This window comes from Oryctolagus cuniculus, chromosome 8 (assembly GCF_964237555.1).
Source record: "Oryctolagus cuniculus chromosome 8, mOryCun1.1, whole genome shotgun sequence".
NCBI classification, from domain to species: domain Eukaryota; kingdom Metazoa; phylum Chordata; class Mammalia; order Lagomorpha; family Leporidae; genus Oryctolagus; species Oryctolagus cuniculus.
In genome coordinates, this window is record NC_091439.1 from 28,056,923 (window position 1) to 28,076,197 (window position 19,275).

Genomic DNA, 19,275 nt, shown 5'->3' on the forward strand with positions numbered 1-19,275 from the left:
AATAAGGGAAGTATTCAGAACAATGAAACACAATCATAAAGTTGAAGGATGAGGGAGAAAAGGAATCAGCAAACATATAGCAGAACATTTAATACTATACATAGAATTTGAATTTGTACAGTGGAAGTCCACCATGAGCCTAAACTGAGTTATTTGCATTGCAAACAATTCTGGATTTCTGAGATTGAAGTGAAGTGGCTAGGCAGAATGTGAGAAAAAAAAAAAAGAATAGAAGCCCCCTGGGAAAAAGATAGTTAACATCCTGGGGGTCGGGGAAACATGTCTCCAAGGGTTTGTCTTGCACACCTGGCTAGAATGACAGGACTGTAGTTTTCTAATTCTCTTGGCTTTACAAGTACCCACTGTTGCTGAAAATTTATATTTCTTCTCTCTTTGAATAGCCCATGGCCAGTTAGCTATGGGATCATGACTGACTTGGGGATTGAAAATTTGGTGAAGTTCCAACATACATCCAGGAAAAAATTAGTATTGCTTTGAACTTCATCTAACAGAGTACAACTGCAAATTGTAAATGGGGCATTACTCTTGTGTTGACATAAAACACAACACACTACTACTCAAGGTCAGTCAGCAGTTCCTTCTGATGAACCAGGCCATGGCATTCTCTCATCCAAGGCCCTGAAATGCCTTGGCACAGCATTGCCTCATCATAGTAGTGTCCCTAACCATAACAGAGACAGATACTAAAAATAGCTGTCTTCAAACAGTTGCGTTTCTACCTAGTAGAAGGCAGTTCAGGAGCAAATACTGTTAAGCTCTTTAAACACCTACAGGGAACAGTAGAAATAATACGGGAATAAGAACATTGATTGGCATCATAAATCCCAAAGCCAATATTTTTCTCCTTTATAAATTTCAATTAAAATTATTTTATCCAACCTTATAATTTTCTATTTTACTATAAGCTTACCTTACTTTTATATTAAAAAAACAGCTAATAAGGACACATATTGCCCTTGTATTTTATTCCTAAGCTGAGAATAATTTTTAAATAAATATTTTAAGATGTTTTTACTTACTTGAAAGGCAGAATGACACAGAGGTTGGGAGGAAGAGACAGAGGACTAGAGATCCTCTATCAGCAGGTTCACTCTTCAAATAGCAGCAACACCCAAGACTGGGCAAGGCAAAAGCCAGGAGTCTGCAAGCCCATCTGTGTGTCAGGGGCCTAAGGACTCGAATCACCTTCTGCTGCCTTCCCAGGAGCATTAGCAGGGAGCTGGATCAGAAGCAAGGCATCTGGGACTCTAACTGGTGCTCTGATATGGGATGCCGATGTTGCAGCCAGTGGCTTAACCCACTGCACCACAACACTGCTCCAAGAAGAAAATTAAGAGTCACTTCATAACAAAAGACTCTGTTCCCCATAGAAGGTCATTTAATTTAAACAAAATAGCACTATATTCAACAACTGTTTGTAAAGTTAACTAACAATTGCCTAACAGGGTAAGCTTGTGGCAAGAGATGGCATGTGGTTAAGCCATCTCTTGGGTTACCCACATGCCGTACTGGAGTGCTGGCAGGCAACAGATAATAGCTCAAGTGCTTGAGTCACTGCTGCCTATACGGGACAGTCAGGTGGAGTTTCTGGCTCCTGGCTTTGTTTGGTCTAGCCTTGCTTCTTGTAGCCATTTGGAGAGTGAACCCATGGATAAAAGCTCTCTCTGCTTGTCAAGTAATGGAAAAATAAACATTTTTAAATGCCTATGATGGTAGCTATTCAAGATCAGATGGTACTATTTAACGTCATGTTCATGTTCACATCAAGTCATATTCTCTTGTTTTTGAATGGGGCCAAAGCTGGAGATTCTTCTTAATTGCCTCAGTTATGTTGCTATCATGTAAACATGTTACTATAGGACTCAATTTATAAACTCTCTTGTGATAAAATCAGGTTACACATTAGTATTAGCTATTATAGAAATATTAAATTGTAAGAACTGATTTTATCTATCTAGTTAAGAGGTGTGATAGGTCCTGAATTTAGATAAATAAATATGTAGTTTTTGTTCAAAATTGTCATTCATAGTTTCGCTGCAATTTCTTGCATATACATATATATGTATGTATATATGGGGTAATTTATTTCATCAAGGCAATGGTTTAACCACAAATATGTTTAACCTATAATGAATAAATACCCTACAAAGAAAAAAATACCAACAAAGATCACAAAGAAGTATTTCTTTAGACTGAACAAAAATGACTGCTATTAATATTATTCTTATTTTGTGTTGGACCTGTTAAGTGAAGCAAAATGGCATGAATGAGGTCCTAGCTGAGATTATTTATTCAAGTGAAAACAGAATTAGAAAGGGTGGCAACACATACATCATTGCCACTGTAAGAAACAGCTTCAAATATTCAGTCTCAGCTGAGTGTATTAAACTCTATGAATGACTGGGCAGGCAAAATTATAGTCCAGTAGGATAATTAGAGTTCATAGTGATATCTAATGGGATCTGCATAAATCAGGGTATTGTTTGCCACAAAGTGTATTTATACTTGTCAAATGATTGTAATTGGACATTTACAAAGGACCATTTCAATTTATAAACATGACTTTTTAAATGAATATTTATAAAGCACTTGTTAAAGAAAATAAATTTACTCAGGTAATTTTGAACTGTGATTTTTACAGCCTATAATATAAAACCATCTTTTACTAAGAAAACCTCTACTAAGCATCTGTTGATGATAAAGCTCAAAATTAGATAGAGATAGGAGCCTTTCAACAGTTCTCAGGGCAATATTTCATGGTATACATTTATTATCAAAAACTCCAACATGAGTTTAAATCCTTAGTTTTGAGACTAATTTTTGTAGATGGAGTATCGCCAAGCCTATGCTTGACATTGACACACAAATACATACCCCATATCTACACACTTTATATTCAGTCCATTCATTAATTCTATCTACATTAGGAAACTTTCCAAAATGTTTTAGTAATAATTAAGTATACAATTTCCTTCAAGAACTTAGATTTTAGGCAAAGCACATATACTATCACATATTCTACTTGAAATAGCTTCATTATTTAGATTTCAATTCTTTTTCATCTTATTCACTATTACTTCTTTTGTTATTTAATTAGTACTACTAAACAGACCCTTTTCATAAAGCCTTTGACTATGGTGAGCATTATCTATTTGGAGATATCAAATAGCCATTTATATGAACCTAAATTATTCAGCTATTTGATGTGTCTCCTCGTTGTGGTAACTTTTATTATTCTAAAAAGTATTTTATTTATTATGAAGAATATTACTAAAAAATGCACAGTGCCTTAGACCACTAGGAAGCAGTCCATAAAACTTTTCCTAATAACCCATACCATGGGATTGGGATGAGCCACCAGAAGAGTATAGATTCCCACAAACACAACCAAATGAATTACAAGCTTTTGTAGCTTGGAACTGCCTGCTTTTTATTCCAGGTTCTGCTTGACACCCTTGTTCAAGCTTATTCAACGTTGTTCATGGTTGTATATATTCTCTAGGTTACTTAGAACTGCCCTACCATAGAGCTTTTTTGAACTGGAGTAGTTTAAGGCAAATAACACCAGTAAATAAAAATAAGTGGTCCTCTCTGGCCTCAAAATCAGCCCTTAAGGCATTGGGATTTGGCTGAAGAGCCCATGAAAGTATTTTAGGCATGGAAAGCCAAGACACTCTGGCAAAGAAAAAAAAGAAAGAAAGAAAGAAAGATCTCTGCAAGTGAGATCCCAGTGGAAAGAACAGGCCATCAAAGAAGGAGTACCTTTCTCTGAAGGGAGGAGAGAACTTCCACTTTGACTATGACCTTGTCTAAATAAGATCGGAGTTGGTGAACTCAAAAGGCTTCCATAGCCTTGGCAGCTCATGACAAGAGCCTAGGGTGATTACTGATGCCATAAACAAGAGTGTCAACTGTTAAGTAAAGAACAGGAGTCACGGTGCACTTACTCCCTACATAGGGTCTCTGTCCTTAATGTGTTGCCCAATGTGAATTAATGCTATAACTAGTACTCAAACATTACTTTACGCTTTGTGTTTCTGTGTGGGTGCAAACTGTTGAAATCTTTACTTAATATATACTAAACTGATCTGTATATAAAGAGAATTGAAAATGAATCTTGATGTGAATGGAATGGGAGAGGGAGCGGATTGTGGATGGGAGGGAAGTTATGGGGGGTGGGCACTGTAATCCAAAAGCTTACTTTGGAAATTTATATTTATTAAATAAAAGTCAAAAAAAGAGAAATAAAAAAAATAAGTGGTCGTTTTGGGGCTGGCGCAGTGGCGCAGTGGGTTAAAGCCCTGGCCTGAAGCACCAGCATCCCATGTGGGTGCAGGTTCTAGTCCCAGCTGCTCCTCTTCTGATCCAGCTCTCTGCTATGGCCTGGGAAAGCAGTAGAAGATAGCCCATGTCTTTGAGCCCTGGCACCCGTGCAGGAGACCTGGAAGAAGCCTATGGCTCCTGGCTTCAGATAGGCACAGCTCCGGCCATGCGGCCACCTGGGGAGTAGACTAGTGGATGGAAGACCTCTCTGTGTGTCTCTAGCTCTCTCTGTAACCCTTTCAAATAAATAAAATAAATCTTTAAAAAAATAAGTGGTCCTTTTAGTTCTAGATATAACTGATTATTGTTTTTGGAAAACATTCTGTTCCACCTAACTCTGTCCCAGTTTTGTTGCTGAGTAGTCCATTTTCTCCTATACATACAACAAAGCTTAACCTCTTCAGGAAAAAAGACAGCCTCAAATTTCCCCTGGAGACTAGAATGTCTCCCATCTCACCCCAACCACCTACTTATAATAGAAATTGCTTGCTGCTCCCTGATAAGAACATATGTTTCCACTGTTGTAATTAGCATCTACTCTGCATTCCTCTTTGAACATATTTCCTGTTTGTCTTTGACTGCCTAATTTATTCTCATCATTCAAGATTCAACAAACCCAATATATTGTCTTCAAATCTTTTTATCTCCAGTCTGTAACAGATATTCCTCTTTGAAATTTCTGTATTCTCTTCCTTATCAATTTTATGTTATATGCCAAAAACTATGTTTGCGACTTCACAGGGTGATCCTGTATGCAGAAACTGGGTCATTAAACCCTATTTTCTTAATCCTGAATACCTAATTAACCAATTTTCTATTAATGAAAAATTTGGGATGGTTCTTTTGAAGGGCTCAATTTCCAAGAAAATATTTTTTTCTATTTTAAAGTTTGAATGTAGTTCCTGTGTTTAAAAGCCAGTTAAGACAAATTATCTGAAATTTGTAGATGATGAAAGAGAAGGACCTGACTTAGGCAATAAATATAGGAACAGGAAACTTGAACGTAGCTTCAATCATGACCCTTATCAGACCAAAACTTTCCAGGAGGTGTTCATCTATACAACTTCCTGTATATTTTTCTTGTATGGCAAGGAATAGAAATTCTTGTTACAATCCTCTTATTTATCACACTTTTTTAAAGAGTGCCTAATGTGATTCCTACACTGCTAAAAAATTTGCATGAGACTTTGGGATAGGAAGAATAAAAAATACTTTGCCTTCTTTTACAGTGGCAGCATACAAACATATGGGCTTCACAGACATGACATTTTACAATAACTTCTAGATCTCCTCCCCACCGTGAATTCCTTTGAACATCATTATAATAAACAAAGCATGTGCAAAGTCAAAGGATGGAGATTTTGCAAAAGCATGGCAAGCATAAGGAGAAAAATAATCTATACAAAGATCTGTTTTCAAGAAGATAAATCTCAGGGCCGGCGCTGTGGCGCAGCAGGTTAAGGCCCTGGCTCAAAGCACCAATATCCCATATGGACGACAGTTCGAGTCCCGGCTGCTACACTTCTGATCCAGTTCTCTGCTATGGCCTGGAAAAGCAGTAGAAGATGGCACAAGTCCTTGAGTCCCTGCACCTGTGTGGGAGACCCAGAAGAAGCTCCTGACTCCTAGCTTGGGATTGGCACAGCTCCAGCTGTTGCAGCCATTTGGGGAGTGAACCTTTTGATGGAAGACCTCTCTCTCTGTGCCTCTCCTCTCTCTGTGCAACTCTGACTTTCAAATAAATAAATAAATCTTTTTCAAAAAATGAAGAAGATAAATCTTTCTCATCTCTGTAAAGATCAACTATAGTTGTGTGGCTACCAGGGTGGTTCTCCTGGGACATAAAGCCCTCTTAATGAGTTGGTATTGCACTTTGCTGTTGGCTATTGGATATTCAGTAGCAAGAATGATAGGCAGGTAGAAAAAGGCCTTGCTCAGGGAAAGCTGATGTGAAAAGCTCTGTCTGTAGCAACATGGATCCACTGAATGTGAGCCAGGAGCACCAGCAACAGCCTGGCAAAGAAGCTGTCAGTAGGGCACAAGGATTTGACACAAAATGTAAGCTGCCTCTTGGGATGCGCACATCTCACATCAGTATACCTGGGTCCAAGTCCTAGCTCTGTTCTTCACCCTAGCTTTCTACAAACATGTGATAACTCAAGTAGTTGTGTTCTTATCATCCTTGAAAGAGACTCAGATTAAGTTCCATGATGCTGGTGTTAGCCTGGTCCATCCCTGGCTGTTATCAGATTTGGGGGAATTAACCAGCAGACTACAGCTGTCTCTATGTGTCTCTCTCACTGTATCTCTGCTTTCCAAATAAAGTATATTTTAAGAATGAAGCTTTCAATAAAAATCAAACTCAGACAACTCGGAAAATTCATCTAAGATGCCTATTTTAGGAATATTTTCTGGCATTATTGTTGAAATACTCTATCAGGCAAAATGTCCAACAGGTAAAAATGTGCAACAACATAAGGCTTATGATGGGAAGAGCAGCTATACATTTGAATCTCAGAAGGTTTTCCCTCTTTGAAAATAACTTTAAAAACTCCTTGGAAAGCTAGTGCAACTCACTAGAAAATACAGAACCAGTAATGTTTCCTGCCCTTTCTATGCCTTCTAAAACTGACTGATGACAAGGTAACAATGAATGCTCAGTAGAAGGAGTAAGTCAACAATGCAAACTATGTTTATTGTGACTCATTGGAAAATAGAGACATTGACTGATTTTGACTGAAAGGTGAACAGAGAGATAGAATTCTTCCATGCATTGGTTCACTCACCAAATATTTGTAGAGCTGGGTCTGACCCAGGCCAAAGCCAGAACCAGGAATGCAATCTGGATCTTCTACATGGAGCACAGGCAAAAACTATTGAGTCATCCCCTGATGCCTCCAAAAGTCTGCATTGGTGGAAAGCTGGAATTGAGAGCAAACCCAGATTCAATCCTAGGCAGTCTAACATGCATTAAGAGCATCCATAGGAGAGTGCTAGCCACCAAGACAAATTTCTACCCAGAATAGAGAACTTAATAACTATGTATATGCATGTTCTTTTCTTGCTTCATTATGTATATTTATTTATTTAATTAGTTTTTAACAGATTGAGTATAGCCCATAGATATAATTCTAACCATATACTAATTACAAACTTTTCATTCTTCACTTACTAATTTACATAAGGTGTTGATAAGTTCACACAAATTAGTTTATTGAGACTAAATATATCAAAGTTTTCCAACTGAACTTATGAATGAAATAATATCACTCAGCAATGAATTTGGTGATTAAAGGAGATTTGGATTTCTATGTTAAGAGAAAGATTGAAAAAATGTTGAATATTTCTCTTACACTAGAGAGAATCATGTTTTTGCCATTTCTGCTGGTCTAATTTTTAATGATTGACCACAGTGGTGGATATACAGCTACCTATTGTTTCTCTGGGTTCCCATTATTTATTTCCAAGCTCTTACGTGCATTTCTTCCCAAGAGGAGAACAGGAAGACTGGTAGCTGGGTTCATCAGACTCTTATATCCAGAGTTTAGCTCATGACTCATGTTCTGTCAGTGGGGTTCTGCAATTCTCCATATCATTATTCAACCTACAATGCTTTTAATTTATTTGTTTTCAGTCTCCCCAAAATGAGAACTGTAAGAGGGTAGGTTGTTTTTATTTATTTTTTTTAAACTTTTATTTAATGAATATAAATTTCCAAAGTACAGCTTATGGATTACAATGGCTTCCCCCCCATAACGTCCCTCCCCCCACACAACCCTCCCCTTTCCCACTCCCTCTCCCCTTCCATTCACATCAAGATTCATTTTCGATTCTCTTTATATACAGAAGATCAGTTTAGCATACATTAAGCAAAGATTTCAACACTTTGCTCCCACACAGAAACATAAAGTGAAAAATACTGTTTGAGTACTAGTTATAGCATTAAATCTCAATGTACAGCACACTAAGGACAGAGATCCTACATGAGGAGTAAGTGCACAGTGACTCCTGTTGTTGACTTAACAAATTGACACTCTTGTTTATGGCATCAGTAATCACCCTAGGCTCTTGTCATGAGCTGCCAAGGCTATGGAAGCCCCCTGAGTTCACCGACTCTGATCATATTTAGACAAGGCCATGGTCAAAGTGGAAGTTCTCTCCTCCCTTCAGAGAAAGGTACCTCCTTCTTTGATGACCCGTTCTTTCCACTGGGATCTCACTCACAGAGATCTTTCATTTAGGTTATTTTTTTTTCCCCAGAGTGTCTTGGCTTTCCATGCCTGAAATACTCTCATGGGCTTTTCAGCCGGATCTGCATGCCTTAAGGGCTGATTCTGAGGCCAGAGTGCTGTTTAGGGCATCTGCCATTCTATGGGTCTGCTGTGTATCTCACTTCCCATGTTGGATCGTTCTCTCCCTTTTTGATTCTATCAGCTAGTATTTGCAGACACTATTCTTGTTTATGTGATCCCTTTGGTTCTTAGTCCTATCATTACGCTCAATTGTGAACAGAAATTGATCACTGGGACTAGTGAGATGGCATTGGTACATGCCACCTTGATGGGATTGAATTGGAATCCCCTGGTATGTTTCTAACTCTACCGTTTGAGGTAAGTCAGCTTGAGCATGTCCCGAATTGCACATCTCTTACCTCTCTTATTCCCACTCTTTGTATTTTTTTTCTTATTTTTTTAACTTTTATTTAATAAATATAAATTTCCAAAGTACAGCTTTTGGATTATAGCAGCTTTTTCTCCCCATAACCTCCCTCCCACCCACAACCATCCCATCTCCCTCTCCCTCTCCCATCCCATTCACATCAAAATTCATTTTTAATTATCTTTATATACAGAAGATCAATTTAGTATATACTAAGTAAGGTTTTCAACAGTTTGCACCCACACAGAAACACAAAGTGTAAAGTACTGTTTGAGTATTAGTTATACCGCTAATTCACATAGTACAACACATTAAGGACAGAGATCCTACATGGGGAGTAGATGCACAGTGACTCCTGTTGTTGATTTAACAATTGACACTCTTATTTATGGCGTCAGTAATCACCTGAGGCTCCAACGCCGATCTTATTTAGACAATGTCATAGTCAAAGTGGAAGTTCTTTCAAGTATCATTTCCGAAATGAAAAGACTTGAAAGTCATTACTCTCCTCATTACAACAATAATAAGCTAAACAAAACAAATATCAACAGCTTCTCTGGGCACAGTAAGGAGTTGCAGTTACAATGCAATGAGCACCCAGGAATCATCAAAGGTCGTAAAGCTGGAATCACAGCTGGGACCTGCTTATCTGGAACAGAGCCCTGGCTGAAGCACTTAGAGGGTAACTTTGTGTGAAGGCAATTTTACCCAGTGGCTGGAGGCCATTCCTACCATGAATGGGAAACTCCCAGGCAACATGGACTTAGGGATCCAATACTTTGCTTTATCTTGAGGAATCCCACCAACTTTTCACAGTAGAGGGCTTAGAAACATCATTTATTAGCTATGACAGGGAAGAGGAACAGTAACCATTGTGAAATAGGATGAAAACCATCTTCTTATTTAAAGAATAAGTTTTCACAATGGAATCATGATTAATGAACTTACTGATTATCCTTCCTTATGGAGAACATTTGATATCACTTAGTCCCTCTTTTTTTTAAAGATTTTTAAAGTCAGAGTCACACAGAGAGAGGAGAGGGGGAGAGGGGGAGAGAGAGAGAGAGAGAGAGAGAGAGAGAGAGAGAGGTCTTCCATCCACTGGCTCACTCCCCAACTGGCTGAAACAGCCAGAGCTGTGCAGCTCTGAAGCCAGGAGCCAGGAGCTTCCTCGGGGTCCCCCACATAGGCGCAGGGGCCTAAGGACGTGGGCCATCTTCTACTGCTTTCCCAGGCCATAGCAAAGAGCTGGATCAGAGGTGCAGCAGCCAGGACTCAAACTGGCGCCCCTATGGGATGCCAGCACTGCAGGCGGCAACCTCTCGCACTATGCCACAGCACTGGCCCCATTTAGTCCCTCTTAACCAAGCATCTTCTTGCAAACTAACAGAAATAATTTCTTTCACATAATTTAAATGATGTTTTAAATTAAAAAATTTCAATATCGTAATTTTATTGTCAATAACCTAAAAGCTGCAATAATTCAAGTGAATGCTATTGATTTTAATGGAAATTAACACCCATAACTAATGTCCAAACTTAATAAAGTATTCTTCATTTGGACTTATATCATCTGCATCTTATTATTCAGCATTTAATCTTACTCATTTAATTTTATATTTCATGTTGATTATGAATTTCTTAATGTGGAGCAGTTTCTTTTCTCCTGTAGTGCATCATTGAACTAAGAGTTTTGACATTTTTCTCAGAAAAGTCATATCATTCACAAAGTATCATCACAAAATCTAATTTACAACTGTCCTACATTTGAATACAACTCTTTTCTACACACTCTGCTTGGTTATACCACTTGTTAAATACATTTGCATGTCATATGTGAAATTGTTGTTGATGAAATATATTTCCATAAGGAACTCAATTGTTAAAGTGTTATCTTCATCAACTTGAAATTTGAAAAGCAAATATCAACAACCTCTTTCATTTCAGCTTTTTTGGAAACATATTTTTCTTGAAAAATAACTATGAGATTGCAAGAGTCATACTTTTCTAAGGTGGGAACCGAAAATGCATTCTTAAAATGGCATATTTTACATATAAGACCATTGATTATATCTGGTATACAAATAAAACTCTAGCAATTTATTTCTGGAAGAATTGCAAGCAATATATACATATTATGCTAAAATATCATGGCACTCTTTTTAAATTTGTATTTATTTTCATTTTAATTGAAAGGTAGATGAAGGGAGATACAGCAAGAAGAGAGAAAAGAATGTCTGCTTAGGAGCAGAAGACTTAATATATAATATTAAATCTTACTAGTGAGCTAAAATTGTGAGGCAGTATTTATCTGTAAAATTTGGAGTATTACAATTGTCCCTGTTACTTAAACTTTTGCTAAGCTGCAATTCAAAACATAAGATTGAGGTCCCAGCCTTGTGGATAGCAGGTAAAGCCACCTTCTGAAAAGCGAGCATCCCATATGGGTGCTATTCAAGACCCAGCTGCTCTACTCCCAATCCAACTCCCTGCTAATGTGCCTGGAAAAGCAACTGAGGATATCCCAATTGCTTGGGCCCTTGCAACCCACTTGGGAAACCTGGATGAAGCTCCTGGATCCTGGCTTTGGCCTGGCCCAGCCCTCGCCATTGTGGTCATCTGGGGAGTAAACCAGCGGATGAATGATCTCTCTCTCTCTCTCTCTCTCTGTCTCTTGAATAAATATTTAAAAAACAAACTGAGGGGGATGGGGAGAGTACCCCTCTGCTGGTCCACACGCCAAATGCCTGCAACGACCAGGCCTGGGTCAGGTCTTAAACTTGGAGCCAGGAACTCAACCCACAAACCCCAATGGTGGCAGTAGCTCAAGTACTTGAGCTAGCCATCACTGCTGCCCCTCAGGATTCACACTTAGCAGGAGCTGGCTATCCAACCCAAAAACTTTGGCGTGGGGTGCCTGTGTCTTTACCAGTGTCTTAATTGCTAGGTCATATACTTATCACAATAATGCATTTCACGTTCACAAGATATTTTTAAAATTTGGAAGTGCACAATATACGTAAAACATCACTGGTGTATCTTGAGTATATCTGGAAGAGAGTAGGTTGAGGTCTGAAGCCCAAAAAAGGAACTCCATGCATATTAATGGTACAGAAAAGTCTTTTGGTAGCTGCAGAGGAGTTCATTTGATTGGGAAACAAAAGAATTGGGAGCAATATGTTCTTAGGGTATAATCTCCATGTTTTCTTTTCTCTCTTATGCATATGTTTGTGTCCTATATCATAGGTAACTCCATGTCTACTCAGAAGCCTGAAATCAGAAATCTTTTTATGTTTCATAGTGTTTCTCTTTATCTCACCACTAATATCAAATCAGCAGTTACCACCAATTTTATCTCTGGAAAGTTGCTTTGCATTACTTAATGCAAAATGTATTATAAAAGACTATTTCACGTTCTTATTTTATATCATTTGACAAAGTGTTACCTCATTTCATCATGTATTCACGTATAACATGATATTTTATTTTACTTTATTAAAGGTTATTTATTTATTTATTCATTTGATACACAGAGTGACTGAGAGGGAGACTGAGAAGAGAGAGAGAAGATATAAACAGAGATCTTCCATCCTGTTTCACTCCCCCTAGTGGCCACAACAGCCAAGTGTGAACCACGCTAAAGCCAGGAGCCAGAAATCCCTCCTTGTTTCTCACATGGTTGCAGGGGCCCAAGTACATAGGCCATCTTCTGCTGCCCTCCCAGGTGCATTAGCAGGAATCAGGATTGGAAGTGGAGTATCCAGGATCTCGAATTGGTACAGGATACTAGCATCACAAACTGTGGCTTTATTCAGCTGTTCCACAACAGCAGTGTTGATATTTTCAGAGTTCAGTGATTTACAAGTTTCCTCTCCCTCATCCTACCTCATAAAATTAGCCTTGTAAAACAATTCATTTAACAACATAATGTTGTTACTTATATTTTTAAAAAGGGTGGCATGATTTAAATTTGGAATAGAAAGAGCACTACTTTTAATGAAGAATATTCATGCACTATCAAAGGAATGGAATAAATGAGTTAATGTATTTTGCATACTTAATTTATGTAATCTTTTGAGGTCTGACAGTTATTAAACAAGCAATTAAGACATATTATGCAATTACATTTAAATTGCATTCATATATGTTCTTTAAAAGGTAGGTGTATCATGGTTTTCATGATAGATATTAGGAGGCAAATTTCAGGGAAACAGTGAGTGTATGAATTTAAAATATGACTTAATTTTTAAAACAGCTTTTTTCACATAGAAACTAAATATATTTATAATTATTGTTGTAAAATCCTGTTATTATTTTCTAACTCCAATTGATTAATTAACCTAAATTTAGAGTAAAAAATCTTCTAGATTTTGATTTTTTAATCATGTAATGACATTACATAGAAGTGTAGTTGATGTCTGAGGATGCATCTACTAAAGCTAAGAGAACAGAGTGCACTAGGTTATTTTTGGCTCAATTTAATGATAAAAGCTTTTAAGTACAGCTTATGTTCTTGATTTTTGATATCACTTCAGAAAACTACAACAATAATATCAGTGTAAAAATTTGACTTAAAGGCCGGCGCCACGGTTCACTAAGTTAATCCTCTGCCTGTGGTGCCAGCACCCCAGGTTCTAGTCCCAGTTGGGGTGCTGGTTCTGTCCTGGTTCCTCCATTTCCAGTCTAGCTCTCTGCTGTGGCCCAGGAAGGCTGTGGAGGATGGCCCAAGTCCTTGGGCCCTGCGCCCGCATGGCAGACCAGGAGGAAGCACCTGGCTCCTGGCTTTGGATGGGCACAGCGTGCTGGCCGTAGCTGCCATTTGGGGGGGTGAAGCAACGGAAGGAAGACCTTTCTCTCTGTCTCTCTGTCTCTCTCTCTCTCTCTCTCTCACTGTCTAACTCTGCCTGTTAAAAAATTTTTTTTGACTTAAAAATCAGGGACCACTTAAATTTATTTTTGATTTCTTTTTTTTTTCTAATTTGCAGTGTTGTATTCAATATCAAACAATTGTAATGGCAAGTTTTAATCATGTAGTTCATTGCACCTGCTAAACAAAAGGAGACTAGCTATATTGATGCCAGCACCATTTCTTAACCCTCCTCTCTGTTAAATTCCACCAAAACACATACTATTTTAGTGTATTCTTCATATGTCTCACCTCATTTTCTTTCTTGAAAGTGTCTTGTCTGATTCATCTTTTTTCATGTTTCATTTGGATCTCATGACTTCTCAGTTTTACTTTGGTGCTAACTTCAAAACTTCATCTCTTCAATCCACTCTTCCTCTACCACTTTCTTATTAGAGTTTCAGTATGTTTATGTCAGTCCTTTGTTCAAATCAATGTGAAGTTTTCTTCCAGATTAAGAGGAATAAGAAGTAAAGTGTGTAGTATGGCCCTAATGCTCCTCCATCCCCGCTGCCTGTGCCACACACACACAGAATGAACTCCATTTGCCACAATATCTTTACCTCCTGCCTTATATGACCTTTAGCTAGTCTACTCTAGAATCATTAGAGTACTGGTGGCTAATTCTGATAAATATTTAAATTCCACCATACTTGTGATTTATCTACCAGATTCCCAATACTGAAATGCCTCTTTCTCTCTCCTCTCACCCCCTGCCCCTTTCAGTCTGTTCTTATTTGTGGTAGAGTTAGTAGACAATTGTCTCCACAGATCTATATCTCTCTACTAGGAATTGGTGTTCAGCTACCTTGTAATTCTTTCTGGAACAGAACTTAGATGGTTCCATCTGAATTAGAGTCAGCTTCATTCAGCATTATTCTATTTTTTTAAGATTTATTTATTTATTTGAAGGCAGGGAGAGAGAGAGAGAGAGAGAGAGAGAGAGGTCTTCCATCTGCTGGATCACTCCCCAGATGGCCGCAAGGGCTGGAGCTGTGCAGCCAGGAGCCAGGAGTTTCTTCTGGGAGAAGAGGCTTCTCAGACTCCTCTTCCCTGCGCCCCATGCACCCCCAGGCTCTGCATCCAGCTCCTGGACTCCTTGCCTTCCCCCAGCTCCCAGTCCAGATGCAGCCAGCAAGAAAGTCAGGCTTTACAGCTACCAGCCAGCCCGGCCCTCGGTTCCCCTTCATCCAACACAGCCAGAACCCACGCTTCTACCACAAGTGACCACCAGAGAGTCTCTTCAACCCCACCACGGGTAAGGGTCCCCCTTATATATCCCAGGCCAATAAACTCTACCTGCCATGGCAAAAAAAAAAAAAAAAAAAAAAAAAAATCCAGCAAAGAGCTGGATTGGAAGTGGAGCAGCTGGGACTAGAACCACAACCCATATGGGATGCAGGCACTGCAGGCAGCGGCTTTACCCACTACACCACCATGCTGGCCCCAGCATTATCCTCTAAAGGACAATATGGATGTTATATTTATATGTCTCTTTTCTTTCCTGGTACTCAGAATAAAGGCATTCGTAGAACATATCAATAATCACTTGTTGAAGGAAGAAATGGAAGGAGAAGAAACCAATTTCCTCTTGCTCTGTAGTTTCTTCCTGTTACACTTAATGCGTGTGTACTGATTCTGATAAATCATTAAGCTTTCTCACTACATTGCATCATATTTCAATAGAGTAATTATAAGAAACCACATAGTTTGTCCCCAGTCCCACTCCGCTCTTTTAGTATTGGCAGTGAAGTTTTGCTGTGGACTTGATGTGAGTTGAATGGTAATAAGCTGTTAATCACTTTCTGTAACTTTGTTCCACCTAACCTAACCTTTCAGAAAAGCCTCCACTTGTTCTGCACAAGATTCAACCCAAAGCTCTTGAGTTTCATCTGAAGAACGAATGAAAACACTCTTCTTATTTTCTCATAGATTTTTCCCTATTTGATGTTGACCTAAACATTCCTCTACTTAGAATTTCTTTATTATTAAATGGAAACTGCAAATCTCACTCTCACATGTGACTTTTAGAGGGATCTTGGATTAATTTCTTAAATATGTGATGTTGCTGCATGACAAGACTTAAAAAAGGAGCATGTGTCTGATTCCTGTATTTACTACAGTAGATAGCAGAGTAAGTGAAAACAATGAAGCAATTTAATAAATGCTAATTACTCTCCAAAATTTAACTAACCACTGCAGTTTTGTGCAACAGATCTAAGTTTATTGCTTGATTTGCTAGTGATTCTGACTTCATTTGCTTTCTGGGGCCATCATTATACTCAGAACCAATTAATTTTTCAAGTTGCTTTATTAAGAACCTTGTATTATAAAATGCAATGGTTATTTTTTCCTTTACCTATATTAAGAATATCTCATTTATTGAAAATAGTTGTGAGCCTGTTTAATAAGAAATTCAGAGATATTATACTTATTGAGAAATTGCTGATTTGAACACCTTTTCATCCTCACATTCACTGGAAATGTTTTCTTTCTCCTAGTATTGCCATGTTAAATATATGTACTAGTAGAATACATATTTACATATTTTATATATATTTACATTTAATTTTAAAATTAGTCTTTCCACATGATATCATAAAGCAGATGTTGTTATCAGAAATGCTTTGTTGATGAACTAAGGATCTAAAAAGTACCCATATCCAAGAGAGGCCCTGGGGCTTGGGTGAGCTGAAGCAGTAACTGCGCACGATGCATTTGGGAAGTTAGGCTGCTGCAGCTCAGGCCAGGGCTGCGACAGGAAAGAAGATGCCACAGACCCCTGGGCTCTCCGTGTTTTAGACATTGAGGATGGCTCTTCAGTTATGCTGGGTCTATGATGAGAAGTGTCACAGTTCAGTATTTCTGTTATGGATGCATTTTTACACCTGCAACCTGGACAGTTTTGCTTTTTGTTTATTTCAACGAAGTGACACAGCCAATTATGAATGTGTCCATCAAACGGTCTGCATCCTATGAACCCTTTCCAAGGAAACTCTACCCCTGCTTCACTCAAAGAACAAGTTGAGTATTAGACCCACAGTTCCAAGCAAACAAAATTGATGATTTGATTGATAATCACACTGAGGATCTAGAAAAAGACCACTGGAAATTCTCTTATGAATTGAGACTGATTGTTAATGAAGGCGATCAGGGGTGATGTGGCTGCAGCCATTGCTGATCTTCATCCACAAAGACTGGCACACCATGGTTTGCCGGATGATTGACATTATCAGTACTGACACATTTGCCTACAGCTCACTCCCTGATGTTCATGGGCGGTAAAACTGGGAGGTTACACTTCAAATGGGACCTTATTCCCGTTTCTGAGCAAGGAGGAACAGAAGGAGCAACTGCACCAATAAAGCCACCTGCAATGTCTGGAGGATTATTTACCATGAGTGTACAACATTTCAATGAACTTGAAATGGGGATGAAACAATTTGGAAGCAGAATTTTGCTTCTGGATGTATGAAGGTAAACTCTTCATCATACCTTGTTCTAGAGTAGGACAACTTTCCTGGACAGGGTAAACATGGATCTCCTGAAGGCCAAGACACCATGACACACAGCTGTTTGAGGCTGACACATGGTTGGCTGGATGAATACAAGGAGCAGTACTTTTTTTAAAGACCCAATTTGAAGTCCAAAAGCATTGGAAATATCAGTGACAGTGTTGAGTTGAGGAATGAGTTGGCTTGTCATTCATTTAATTATCCCAGAAGTCGCTGCCTATTCCAATGACTTGCAGTTTTCCACTAGTAAATTGATGGTGTCAGGTCATAGATTTAGATCCTTGATCGATTTTGAGTAGGTTTATTGTGTGTGTGTGTGTGTGTGTGTGTGTACGGTTGATTCTTCTTTCGTATTTCTGAATGCACAGATCCAATTTTCCCAGCACCATTTGTTGAAGAGACTGTCCTTTCTCAAGGGATTCATTTTAGTTCTTTTGTCAAAGATTGGTTGATTGTGGATGCCTGGATTAATTTCTGGAGTTTCTATTCAGTTCCATGGGTCTACATATCTATTTTTATTCCAGTACCAGTTATTTTTTATTATAACTGCCCAATAGTGTGTCTTGAAATCTGGTATTGTTGGTGCCTCTGGTTTTGTTTCTGTTGTTTCAGATTGCTTTAGCTATTGGGGTCTCCTGTGCTTCCAAGTGAATTTTAGCATTGTATTTTTCTAGGTCTGAGAAGAATGCCATTAGTATTTTGATTGTGGTCATATTGAATATGAAAATTACTTTGTGTCATATGGAAATTTAAATGATATTAACTCTTCAAATACAGAAACACGGAAGATTTTTCCTTTTATGTGTCTTCTATTTCTTTCTTTATGTTTCATAATTTTCATTGTAGAGATCTTTCACTTCCTTGTTAAATTTATTCCAGGATATTTGAATTTTTGTAGCTATTGTGAATAGGACTGATCTTACAAGTTCTTTATTTCTATATCTTCTGTTTGATATGTTCTAAATGGATAGTTTAAAGAAAACTGATTGAATCACACTACTTTTCAGAAGGGATCATTTATAATAGAGTATTTTATAGGCAGTTAACTATGATAAGTTATTTCAATGAATTATGATATTATGTTCACTTAAAATAAAGGGTATTTTGATTATTTAAATAGGAAAACAAAATAAGCACGTCATTGATGGCAAAGAAAGATTAAAGGAAGAGGTACCAGTAACAGAGTGAATATATTAAGGACAATAGAACTCTACACCCCAGTGTGGAGTCTGGTGAGCCCAATCTACTGTGTGATCTCTGACAATAATTTTCAACACATGTGAGCAACTATTATTCTTCCAAAATGTGAATAGCAGTTAATGCAGTTAAATGATATATATGAAAGCTGCTAGGACAATGACTGGCATTTTATAACACTAATTATATTTAATGAATTTTCTCTACACATCATTTACTCTTCTGAGAATTTTATGCATATTTTCTCAATGATTTCCAAACTTCATATTCATGTTTTGTCACACTGAGTACATTATCTTTTGCTTGCTTTTCTTTATAATGAACACATTGCTTTTTCTTGTCTAGTAAAATTATAGCTTTCTTAATTATATATATATAAAGAAACATAAATATAGTTCAAAAAATTCATAGAAAAATAGAATTAAAAATCATTTTTCTGTGAAACTGTGAAATTAATGTAGTTCTTTTCATACCACTGATTTTGTAAAGCTTTAAAAAGTGTGTATTTTGTTTTATTTATTTATTTGAAAAGCAAAAAGGAAGAAAGAAAGAAAGACATAGAGACAGGTAAAGCTTTTCCATCGTCTAGTTCACTTCCTAAATACACACAACAGTTGAAGCTGGGCCAGATTAAAACCAAGAGCCTAGAGCTCA

The 19,275-nt window shown here is 37.8% G+C and overlaps 1 pseudogene; it reads left to right on the top strand.

Annotated features, from left to right (window-relative positions):
- Positions 1–17,068: 17,068 nt before the first annotated feature.
- LOC103350710 (polypeptide N-acetylgalactosaminyltransferase 11 pseudogene) lies at positions 17,069–17,653 on the top strand (annotated as a pseudogene).
- The last annotated feature ends 1,622 nt before the right edge of the window (positions 17,654–19,275 follow it).